This window comes from Pseudophryne corroboree, chromosome 11 (genome assembly GCF_028390025.1).
Source record: "Pseudophryne corroboree isolate aPseCor3 chromosome 11, aPseCor3.hap2, whole genome shotgun sequence".
Lineage (NCBI taxonomy): Eukaryota > Metazoa > Chordata > Amphibia > Anura > Myobatrachidae > Pseudophryne > Pseudophryne corroboree.
In genome coordinates, this window is record NC_086454.1 from 104,512,485 (window position 1) to 104,526,020 (window position 13,536).

A 13,536-nucleotide genomic window follows, 5' to 3' on the forward strand; every position below is an offset into this window, starting at 1 on the left:
TATACATGTTATGTGTGTAACAATAAAATATGTTGCAATACGGAACACAGAACAATTATAATGTTGGGAAATAACATGAACAGTACATCTATTAGTAATAACAGAAATATTAGAAGATGAATGACTGAATGTGTAACAGAAACAATTTAGGTGAGAAAGAGATGTAACGTTTGCTATGTAAAATGTAAGCAGATGAGACTAATAACTAGAGATACCATGTAGCTGTGTGACCCTGTAATGTAACTTGTAGTGTGATAACATTGTTATGTGACTGTAGACATGGAGTCTGTATTGTTCAGTGTGGCCCCTCCCAGAATACACAGACCTCCAACATACAGTAGGAGAGTAGGATGGGACTCCTATATAAAGACTCCTCTCACCTCCACTCCTCACTCACTCTTCCTGTACTCTGTACTGACTCAGATCTGTTGCTCACAATGCAGCTAGCACTCATACTCACCCTCTGCTGCTTTACCAGCATCCTGTCATCACCAGGTAAGTCATGCTCCCATTAGTTGTATTGCTATATATATGTGCATGAGTGTATACACTATATCGACTTACTGTAGTTCTGTCATTATCACATCTGTAGCAAAAGTTCTCAAACTCAGTCCTCAGAACTACATACAGTTCATGTTTTCTGGGGCTCTGCATAGCATTGCAAGTAGATTGTTTATGTGTCAGTGAGTAATGACTACACCTGTGCAGCTTCTAGGTGACCTGGAAAACATGAACTGTTTGGGGTCCTGTGGACTGAGTTTGGGAGCCTACTGTATGTTCTATAGCCGAGTTTCCCAAATGCCGACATAACAGTCCAGGTTTTACGGATATCCATGCTAGAGTCCAGATGGTTAAAAGATAATGACTGAGGTATTAAGTCACCTGTGCTCAATTATAGATATACCTAAAACCTGCACTGTAATGACAGATTTTGGGAAACTGATCTATGGTATCCTAAGCTCTATCAGTGTAATGATATATGAATTAGTTATTTGCATGTTCATTTATTTATTACCAGTTATTTATATAGAGCACACATATTCCACAGCACTTTACAGAGATTATTTGGCCATTCACATTAGTTCATGCCCTAGTGAAGCTTACATTCTATATACCCTATCACATATACAAGCACACACATTCATGCTAGGGTTAATTTTGTTGGGAACCAATTAACCTACCAGTATATTTTTGGATTGTGGGAGGAAACGGGAGAACCCAGAGGAAACCCATGCAAGTATGGGGAGAATATACAAAGTCCACACAGATAGGGCCATGATGGGAATCAAACCCATGACTTCAGTGCTGTGAGGCAGTAATGCTATCCATTACACCATCAGTACATAAATGTAATATTGTGTTACTCATTATACTGTAATATATTTTTACGAGTGTGACCATTGCAAATAAAACAACCTGCATGTATATGGGAATTAATAACTAGGATAAATCTACTTATACCCCTTTTACACTAGCACAAAAGTCCTGGGTTTTTACACATGAACACACATCAACCTGGGATGTTTGTGTGTGAATGCAATCTACCTGAGACTAAGTACCCAACCTGCTCTTTAGCAGGATCGGGGCTGAGACCCTGGAAATTGCCGGGTGCAAGATCCAGCACATTCCTGGCTGTGATGCTTGAAAGATGCATCAGGTATACAGACATGTTTGTCTTGTATATACTGCGATAGTAAAGCACATTTATATGCAGTTTACATGATAACTCCACATACAGTAGATACAATGACAAAGACTTTCTTATTGAAGTGATGACACGGGGAACAGACATGTGGGAGCCCCCAGCAACTACAGAACAATCTTTCCCCAGTCACTGCACTTGCACTAGACTACCCATAACTAATCCATCTCCTTTCATTGTCATTTGGGGCCAGAGTTAAGGGCCGTATTCACGGCCCAATTTGGGGAGAGATGTGTGCTGAGCGAACTGCTCAGCACATCTCTTCCCTCACACAGCACAGTGCGAGTGTGCAGGGGGAGACGGGGGGGGCACTCATTTCACCCAGTGGGTGAAATGAGCGAACTGCTAGACTGAGCCTGTATGCAGGCCAATCTAGCACTAGCGATAGCGATGCGCAGGGCTGCACATCGCTATCACTGTGGGGGTAAACACGGAGAGATCACTGCTTAAAATCTAAGCAATCTAGTCAGATTGCTTATGTTTAAAGCAGTGATCGCTCTGAGTACACAGAAAAATATAACCCACACAACGGGTGGTCTTCAGTATGCCGACTGACGGGATCCCTGCGCACAGTATACCGGCGCCGGAATCCCGACAGCCAGCATACAGACAATTATTTTCCCTCGTGGGGGTCCACGACCCCCCTGGAGGGAGAATAAAATAGTGTGGCACGCGTATTGCGCCACCGTGCCCGTAGCGTGGCGAGCCCGCAAGGGGCTCATTTGCACTCGCCACACTGTCGGTAAGCCGGCGTTCGGGCTCCCGGCGCCGGTATGCTGGTCGCCGGGAGCCCGACCGCCGGCATATCGTAGTGAACCCCTTTTAACTACAGAAATTAGCAGTATGAGTGTATTAGCAACTTGGAGATAACCTGTGCTCAGCCCTTATAAGATCACTATAATATTTAATATCACTCATTAAGGGAATTATTAGATTAATTGCTTAATAACAATGCTGCATAGTAGGATTACACCTCTATAATTATAAAACAGGAGCGGAGAAAGACTCTATGTTGGGGCACTCTTCATTTAGACATTTAAAACATAACTTTTAATAATTATATTAAAAATAAAGTGACACAGTTTATAAAGATTTGTTTACAAATAATGGTGCATATTAATTATGCTTATCTTGACAATTTATCAAAATAGATGTAGTGATAATAAACGCCTTGGTGAAAATTATTAGTAATTAATAAATAAGTTTTGGTCCCAGAGAGAAAATACCTTGGTTTTAGTATCCTCTGTGTTTATGGGTGCTTGCGATATAAAAGAGGATATATGTGATGTAACGATTTTGGATGTTGCCTATGAGGGTTCTTATACACCTTCTGCTCTATGTTTAGGCAGCTGTGTACCCGGGAAGGCTTTTACTTGATGAATATTGTATCATTCGACTTTTTGCTACAGACAGAAGTCTGAAAGTGCGAATAAGTGCTAATTTGGTATGAGGATATACTAACCAAACTATTTGTAAAATAGAGAAAATCGTTAATGAAGACAAAGAGATAGTTTTGTATGTAACGTATTTGATGGTACCTGCTAAAGTTTTAAGATATAAAAGAGATAGGGTAAAGAAAAGAATAGAAAAGTCGAAGGGGGTGTCTTACTTCTGCTGTTCAGCTGGGTTGTTTACTGCACCTGGTGTTCGCTGCTGGTCCCCCACACAGTTACTGACCAGGCCTGCCACAGGTTTGCTTCCAAGATCAAACGGGATCAGGCGTATCCTGTGGAGTATGGCCGTAATCTGCTGAATGAGAGAGTATGACTACCAAGATGCTTCTGCTGTCCAAATTAATGGATGAGAGAGCATGAAAATTGAAGGCTGTATTTCAGAAAGAACATATGAAGGTAATCTTTTGGCTAATATTGCTAATAAAGAACTGATAACCCTAATATCTTGTCATTATTATTGGCCTATACAGATATACATATGTTGCTAATCTGGAGATAGAAGCAGGTACGTAACAGTTTTATATCCACATATTGGGATTATTGGTGTGAAAAAGAGATGGAAAAACATTCAGTTTTAAAAGGAAAAAAAGGGGGAGAGAAAAATATCCCTAATCTACCTTGCAATAAGGATATTTTTGCAGAAAATAAAGTTTTCCTAATCTCTAGTGCTAAACAAATATCGGTGCCCTGTTGTCACTAATTTGATAACAGATTAGTTTATAGTTTGTACAATAGAGAATAGCAAATATTCTGAACATACTAATTTGCTCTTTGTAAGATAAAAACTGATATAGTACATAAATTGCTGTTTTAAAGATAAAGGCTAATAATGTGTTTAAATCACATAAATGTGTACATCACAGTTTTTAACTCCTTAGTGCATAACAAACATCAGTGCATTATTGTTGTTCCATTGCTATATATATTAGTGCACCGTTTCACCGTAATGTAGGCTTGCTGGTGACCAGTGAGCAAGCCTACAATACGGTGAAACGGTCCGTTTGGTCTAGTGGGATCCAGTGGGACTGCGCAGCCCACTCCCAGACAAGGAATACATCGGTTTAGTAAGCGCCCATTTTGGGCAACAAGATTTAGTATATCACATTATTTCTCTTTATTATTATTTATCTAGGGATTATCTTCAATAATACTTTATGTGCATCAAATTACCTCCTTCATTATACTTTATTCTGCCTATGTGCACTAATATATATAGCAATGGAACAACAATAATGCACTGATGTTTGTTATGCACTAAGGAGTTAAAAACTGTGATGTACACATTTATGTGATTTAAACACATTATTAGCCTTTATCTTTAAAACAGCAATTTATGTACTATATCAGTTTTTATCTTACAAAGAGCAAATTAGTATGTTCAGAATATTTGCTATTCTCTATTGTACAAACTATAAACTAATCTGTTATCAAATTAGTGACAACAGGGCACCGATATTTGTTTAGCACTAGAGATTAGGACAACTTTATTTTCTGCAAAAATATCCTTATTGCAAGGTAGATTAGGGATATTTTTCTCTCCCCCTTTTTTTCCTTTTAAAACTGAATGTTTTTCCATCTCTTTTTCACACCAATAATCCCAATATGTGGATATAAAACTGTTACGTACCTGCTTCTATCTCCAGATTAGCAACATATGTATATCTGTATAGGCCAATAATAATGACAAGATATTAGGGTTATCAGTTCTTTATTAGCAATATTAGCCAAAAGATTACCTTCATATGTTCTTTCTGAAATACAGCCTTCAATTTTCATGCTCTCTCATCCATTAATTTGGACAGCAGAAGCATCTTGGTAGTCATACTCTCTCATTCAGCAGATTACGGCCATACTCCACAGGATACGCCTGATCCCGTTTGATCTTGGAAGCAAACCTGTGGCAGGCCTGATCAGTAACTGTGTGGGGGACCAGCAGCGAACACCTGGTGCAGTAAACAACCCAGCTGAACAGCAGAAGTAAGACACCCCCTTCGACTTTTCTATTCTTTTCTTTACCCTATCTCTTTTATATCTTAAAACTTTAGCAGGTACCATCAAATACGTTACATACAAAACTATCTCTTTGTCTTCATTAACGATTTTCTCTATTTTACAAATAGTTTGGTTAGTATATCTTCATACCAAATTAGCACTTAATCGCACTTTCAGACTTCTGTCTGTAGCAAAAAGTCGAATGATACAATATTCATCAAGTAAAAGCCTTCCCGGGTACACAGCTGCCTAAACATAGAGCAGACGGTGTATAAGAACCCTCATAGGCAACATCCAAAATCGTTACATCACATATATCCTCTTTTATATCGCAAGCACCCATAAACACAGAGGATACTAAAACCAAGGTATTTTCTCTCTGGGACCAAAACTTATTTATTAATTACTAATAATTTTCACCAAGGCGTTTATTATCACTACATCTATTTTGATAAATTGTCAAGATAAGCATAATTAATATGCACCATTATTTGTAAACAAATCTTTATAAACTGTGTCACTTTATTTTTAATATAATTATTAAAAGTTATGTTTTAAATGTCTAAATGAAGAGTGCCCCAACATAGAGTCTTTCTCCTCTCCTGTTTTAGTACTGTAAACCTACTGACTCTGGGAGCACCACCGACTAGTAATTGGTACACTCAGTGTACATTATCATTATAAAGTCGGTCACAGACCAGGAACCTACATAGGTCAATGTCTGTATCAATAACCTGTTGCGGAACTATCCTTGTAAGTTTTACCTCTATAATTATTGCAGAGGGAATAGCTGAATGGCAATAAAGTTATAAATACTTGCAGCTGTATAATAGAGGAGATACAGTATTTGTGGAAGTGATAAATCTAATCTCACTAAATAAAAGATACACTGAGAGCAATGAGAGAGTACTGATAAGCAGGGCAGTACAGAGCCTGGCTGGGCCCAGGTGCTTTTCAAGAGGTGTGGCTTAATCACAGGAGGTGTGGTCATGCACCCTTAGAAAAAAATACTGAAAAAAATGGTATTTTAAGCACCTACATGGCCACACAGCAGCGTGTGCCGGGCTGAGGGGAAGAGCTGCAGCTGCTGCCAGGTAAGGGGGACCAAGGCCCCTACTGGACCCCTCTATCAGACCTGGGCCCAGGTAAGTTGTACCCTCTCTCCTCTGCACCACTGCTGATAGGGCTCTAAGCGGATTGATTGATTGATTGATTGATTGATTTAATGTATTTTATAATGCAGATAATTATTTCTAACAAGGCAAATTAGCCCATATATACTAATAAATAACTGATATCTAGGCAGTAAGAAAAGACAGCAGCCAGGGGTCTTTTAAAATAATTTTATTACACTTGTTTTTTTAATAACTAGTGTGAATTATAAAGCGCTATGGAATGTTCTGCATTATATAAGAAACTGATAATAAACAAATTAGCACTCTTAGATGGAGTTGTTTGCATTGTACTTCATAACAATTACTGTTCTTATATGTCATTCTATAGATTTACATTGTTGCCCAGGTAAAAGTTCAGATGAAATGGTCCAATTCATTCACTTTTAATAAAATTGATCAGTAATATTTTCTCCAAGGCCTAAAATCCCAGAATACCCATTTGTAGCAAATGGTTATACACTGACCATTTATCAGGTAGACTGCAATGTGCCATTCTGGAGCTGCACACATCACGGATATGTTCTCAGATGAACCCTGGTGCACATCACCACTAACTGAATCAGCCTCTAAGTATCATTTTACAGTGGAGGAACATTGTCAACTCTGCACCATGTGGGTATAGTAAAGGTGGGTACTCACATAGCGGTATTCTAAGCAATCTGACTAGATTGCTTAGAATTTAAGCCTGATCGCTCCGTGTGTACCCCTTACAGCGATAGCGATGTGCAGCCCCGCGCATCGCTATTGCTGCTGCTAGATTGGCCTGCATGCAGGCTAATCTAGCGTGTCGCTCACTTCACCCGCTGGGTGAAGTGAGCGCCCCCCCATCTCCCCCCGCACGCTCAGCACACATCGCGCTGTGCTGAGCAGCGGGAGAGATGTGTGCTGAGCGGTTCGCTCAGCACACATCTCTCCCACATCGGCCCGTCTATATGGGCCTTTAGAATAGTCACAAAGTGCAGGCCAATGCTTCACTGGATAATGGCTGATGTAGATTTTATGTAATAGAAACCTTCCCACGCTCAGATAGACCACTGACTGCAACCATATCTTTATTTTTGTAGATAATGAAGACAAGGGATCAGGAGTAGATCCAATCATCAAACCGGAACAAGGCAACACCTTTATGGCACGTGACCAAGGCGATACCTCTGGAAACTATTTTGCAGACCAAGGCTCATCTACAGATATTCATGGAGACCAAGACCAATTTGCTGCATATTTTCATGATAACCAAGGCCAATTTTCTGGATCTCCAGTATAGGAACAAGGGGGTTTAGGGATATAGAGGGAAGATTGGTTCTGGGGAGTATTTGTTTAAAAATTTAACAATTTGGTTTTGAATAACCTGGAATTACAGTATAGGACTAATAGGGTCTGGGGATATAAAGGGAAGAAGGATTCTGGGGGGTTGGAGACTATTTGTATAACAATGTAACAGTTTGTTTTCTAATAAAGAAAGAAACCTACACTTATCTGCATAAGGTTTATTTGTAACAAAGGGCCTGATTTGAAGTTGGGAATGCACTGCAGTTGGGGCAGATGTAAATTGTGCAGAAAGATTTAGATGTAACAAGGGGCGTGCCAAAACTCAGATCTAAATTACAGTTTAATAATATAGCTGCCCAACACTTGTGGACTACACACATAAGCAGCAAGTATTTACATATTACCTAGCAAGCTGCAAAAAATCAGGGTACTACTGTGGTATTTGTCAGTGAATTTATACACCCCCAACCTGCTGCAAAATAATCTTGTTCAAACTTATTTCTTACTTCTGATGAAGCTAGGTGACCGTGCCTAGGGAAACGCGTTAAGTGACAAGCTGCCACCAACATATGCATTCCATCCTGTGAGGATCCAGATATGGACTTTTAACACAAATATTCCTGCCTTGGAAATTTCTCTGTGGGACTGCATCATTACAGCACTGATTGGAGTTAATCAGCCTCTGCATAAAACATCTCAGCTTGCCTGCTGTTATTTTCCAAGCTCTTGGAGGACTCCATCACCATGGGTAACACCAGCTGTATTTAAACAACACTATTCCCCAGGGAACTTTATTTCTCAGTCCGGGATCACATGTGGATGCATACTAGCAGCTATTCTTATTTTGATCCTCAGCTTCAATCTATGCCCAATCTTATTTGTTTTTAAGTGACATTTTAACTGTTTAGTGAATAAATTATTTACTTGTTCAATTCATCCACGTTTTTGTTATTATTATTGGAGAAACTTCTACTAGCGCCAGTACACCTTTTCCTTTATTTCTACTTAAACTGTTTGCATTCTAGTACTGCAGTATCACAGAGTACCTAGGAAACACTGACGTGCGGTGGGGTGAGGCAGAGTCTTTACTGTCATACTAACGTTTGCACCAGAGTTTTGACTGTATAAAGTATATAAAAAATACAAAGAATATGTTAGAAATATCTTCTTTGCATTATTCTAATAATTTTATAGCCAAAACTCTGGAGTAAAAAGTCTATGGCAGGGGAGGCAGTGCCTCCCCTGCCTATCTTTTCCGCACATTTCTGTTCAAAACTTACCAAATTTCCAGTAGTTTACACTGCTTCACCTGTGTATAATGCAGTGGCGTGCGGTGAGGTCAGTGGCTGGTGAGGCACTACAGCCATAATGTCCGCCGAATCTGCCGATGACCCCTACCGCCGCCGAGCCAATGCCCGCTACTGCCCCTGAGTCGATCCCCGCTGCCACCGCCACTGGCTTACAAACTCGGCCACCATAAACTGACCCATCCCTCCGCCACTAATTTGCATCTCACTCCGATGCCGCCAATGCCCGCTGCCTGCCTGCTCATCATACTTGTGATATATTGTACATTTTTATAGAAAAAAAAATGAGTGTTTGGTACTGGGAAGGGAGTGGGAGGAGGACATGAATGCAATTCTGTTGTCCAGGGCTACCATTAACTTAATGGAGAAGGGTCTGAATGGGTTAAAAAATGTAAAAAAAAAAATGCGTGAGGTCCCCCCTCCTAAGTATAACCAGCCTCAGGCTCTTTGAACCGGTCCTGGTTGTTTAAATACTGGGGAAAAATTGGACAGGGGTTCCCCGTATTTAGACAACCAGCACCGGGCTCTTAGTCCGGTCCTGGTTCCAAAAATACGGGGGACAAAAGATGTAGGGGTCCCCCGTATTTTTAAAACCAGCACCGGGCTCCACTAGCCAGGGACATAATGCCACAGCCGGGGGACACATTTACGTAGGTCCCTGCGGCCATGGCATTACCCCCCCAACTAGTCACCACTGGCCGGGGTTCCCTGGAGGAGTGGGGATCCCTTAAATCAAGGGGTCCCCCCCCTCCAGGCACCCAAGGGCCAGGGGTGAAGCCCGAGGCTGTCCCCAGCACCCCTGGGCGGTGGGTGCCAGGCTGATAATCATGAGTTTTAAAAAAAGAATATTGTTTTTTGTTGTGGAACTACAAGGCCCAGAAAGCCTCCCCCGCTTGCTGGTACTTGGAGAACCTCAAGTACCAGCATTCGGGGAAATAAGGGGCTCGCTGGTACTTGTAGTTCTACAACAACAAAAAAATACCCAAATAAAAACACAACACACACACACCGTGAAAGTAACATTTTATTATAACACACTTACACGCTCACACATACTTACCTACATCCCACGCCGAGAATCACATCCACTTGTCCAGTAGAATCCGATAGCGGACCTGTAAAAAATGAGAGATAACTTACCTACATCCCACACCGAGAATCACGTCCACTTGTCCAGTAGAATCCTATAGCGGACCTGTAAAAAATGAGAGATTACTTACCTACATCCCACGCCGAGAATCACGTCCACTTGTCCAGTAGAATCCTATAGCGGACCTGTAAAAAATGAGAGATTACTTACCTACATCCCACGCCGAGAATCACGTCCACTTGTCCAGTAGAATCCTATAGCGGACCTGTAAAAAATGAGAGATTACTTACCTACATCCCACGCCGAGAATCACATCCACTTGTCCAGTAGAATCCTATAGCGGACCTGTAAAAAATGAGAGATTACTTACCTACATCCCACGCCGAGAATCACGTCCACTTGTCCAGTAGAATCCTATAGCGGACCTGTAAAAAATGAGAGATTACTTACCTACATCCCACGCCGAGAATCACGTCCACTTGTCCAGCAGAATCAGAATCCAATACGGGTACCTGTAACAGTGAATGAAAATAAGCAGTTACAGAGAGAGAGAGAGAGAGAGAGAGAGAGAGAGAGAACAGCCGCACAAGAGAGAGGCTCACTTGTCGCTCTGGCCCGTTGCTTAGTAACGGGACGCCTGGCAACAACAAGCAGTCTGAGCGGAGGCTGTACAGACGGGATATGGAGGCGGACGGCTGCAGAGACGGATGGGATCTGGAGGCGGCAGGCCCAGTGGAGAGGTGAGCACTGCGGGGACATTTTACACAAAACAAATAGAAAACTAACTCACCCCTCACTCCTGCTTCAGCCCCGACACTCCAACGCCGGTCACAGCTGCCGGGTCCCGCCGCCTCTTCCGCCTCCAGCGTCGCGTGGGTGATTGGACAGCGGATCCAGCACTTGATCCGCTGCCCAATCACAGGTGCCTCGCTGACATGGGGCTGGTGTCCCTGTCAGCGAGGCACTTCTTTCAGTGCCGCTTTCCCTATCTATTTGAATGGGCTTATACAGCCCAGTGCTTGGCCCCGCCCCCCGCTCTGCCCCGTTCTCATTATCCACGGGAGGCACTGCTATCAGTGCCTCCCAAATGCATTTACATGCATCAAATTATTACAATTAAATAAAGAAGATACTTATGACACAGACTATGTGTCATAAGTATCTTCATTGTATGATTGTAATAATTAAATCACAGGGGAGGCACTGCCTCCCCTGCCTCCCCTGACTGCACGTCCCTGGTATAATGCCCAGATGTACGCTTTGGCCCATAAATTGCATGTAAATCTGGCTCTGGGGCTACCCAGTGCCTTCTGAGCTATTTAGCTCACCGCACGTCCCTGCTAGGAAATTGCAAACAAATGTGGGGCCCTCAATGGTATTTTGACAGCTAACACTCTTCAAAATATGAAAGGTTTTATAGCTTTATATTATAGTTTATTGTATTTATTTATAAGATGTATCTTTATATTGTGAAGTGTTATTGTCAGGTGAGATCCAATATCATAGATTTTATAGCAGAGGCATAAAACCAGGTTTGTTTTGGTGCTAGACCATGCTGGATTAGAATAATCCTTATGTTAAAAAACACAGACAAAATAAATATTTTTATTGAAAGGTAACAGTCCCTCATTTTATTTATTATTTATTATTATTTATTACCAGTTATTTATATAGCGCACACAAATTCCGCAGCGCTTTACAGAGAATATTCGGTCATTCACATCAGTCCCTGCCCCAGTGGAGCTTACAATCCATATTCCCTATCACATGTACACGCATTTTGGGGTCTATTTATTAAAACCATTTAACTGACGATTTTTCCCTTCAAAACAGTTTATAAGATTGTGGGGGGGGGGGGGGGGGGGGTTGTTTACATTTCATTTAATATAGTTTAAAACATATTTTTTTTTTAAATATTTAAATATTATATTATGCACATCTGCAGAACGGATCTCCTCGTCAAAAACTCGGGGAGACAGTGGGCCGGCGCAGTCACATGTGATCTGACCATGCCGGTTAAGTGGTTAATTATCAGGTTTTAGACTTGATAATTATAATTTCTTATCACTTAGAAATTATGTACCACTGGGATGTGTGAAAGCACACCTGCAGGTACAGCTAGGAGATGCCAAAGGAGCCCATCTGTGTGATGCGCAAAAGTAATGTCATCTATGTATTTCATGCTGTGGGGGCTGGTCACCCTACTGCACATGAGTGGTCATCAGACATTAAGTACAGCCTCCCATGCACCATTTTCTCACTAGTAGTAGTAATGTCACTTCCCAAACACACGTATCATCCATCTCTGAAATAACACTGAGGCTGAGGAACAAATCAAGAGCCTAATTCAGACCTTATCGCTGCAGCAAAATTGTTGTCCAACGGGCAAAGCTATATGCACTGCAGTTGGGGCAAATATAACATGTGCGGAGTGAGTTAGATTTGGGTTGGTTACTTTGTTTCTGTGCAGGGTAAATATTCAGTGGCACATGCAGGGGGGGGTTTCCGAGCCCCCAGAAACCCCCCCCCCCCCCCTCTACCCCAAAATTTCTTTCTTTTTTTTATTTCTTTTTTTGCTGCATTTTTCGAGCCGAGTATTATTAATGGCTGTCTAGTGTCCTCTGCAGCCTGCTGTCTTCCTGTTGGCACTTGTAAGTGCTTAATAAAAGTTTACTTTATTTTAATTACACATACATATAAACACACACACACATATGATATACAGGCGGAGTATCCCTTATCCAAAATGCTTGGGACCAGAGAAATTTTGGATATCGGATTTTTCTGTATTTTGGAATAATTGCATACCATAATGAGATATTATGGTGATGGAACCTAAATCTAAGCACAGAATGCATTTATGTTACATATACACCTTATACACCCAGCCTGAAGGTAATTTTAGCCAATATTTTTATAACTTTCTGCATTAAACAAAGTGTGTGTACATTCACACAATTCATTTATGTTTCATATACACACCTTATGCACACAGCCTGGAGGTCATTTAATACAATATTTTTTAATAACTTTGAGTATTAAACAAAGTTTGTGTACATTGAGCCATCAAAAAACAAAGTTTTCACTATCTCAGTCTCACTCAAAAAAGTCTGTAATTCGGAATATTTGGATATGGGATACTCAACCAGTATATACATGTATATATATATATATATATATATATATATATACACACACACACATGTGTACTGTATATATATATATATATATATATATATGCATGTTTAATATGCTATGTGTATATGTATGTGTGTATATATATATATATATATATATATATATATATATATCTATATAAAAACAAATACTCTCCCTTTGCGCTAATTTGTAAGACCTGTCACCCTGAATAAATACGTATGTAAACTATTTGGTATAGGCAGCCTGATTCAACTAAGTCCCCTGTTAGAAGGGACTGGAAATAAGGAATATACAACAATAGAAGAATTGGCGCCAGGGGGTCGCATCAACTCCCACTATTCCAACCCCTAATTGGTTAATACTTTTTTTTTAAATTAATAACAACATG

General features: G+C 40.7%; 1 long non-coding RNA gene across 1 annotated transcript; it reads left to right on the forward strand.

Moving 5' to 3' along the window:
• Positions 1-409: 409 nt before the first annotated feature.
• LOC134969007 (uncharacterized) lies at positions 410-8,528 on the forward strand. The gene is made up of 2 exons (XR_010189373.1): positions 410-495; positions 7,388-8,528. It is a non-coding gene; the product is annotated as an uncharacterized LOC134969007 (long non-coding RNA).
• Positions 8,529-13,536: the final 5,008 nt, after the last annotated feature.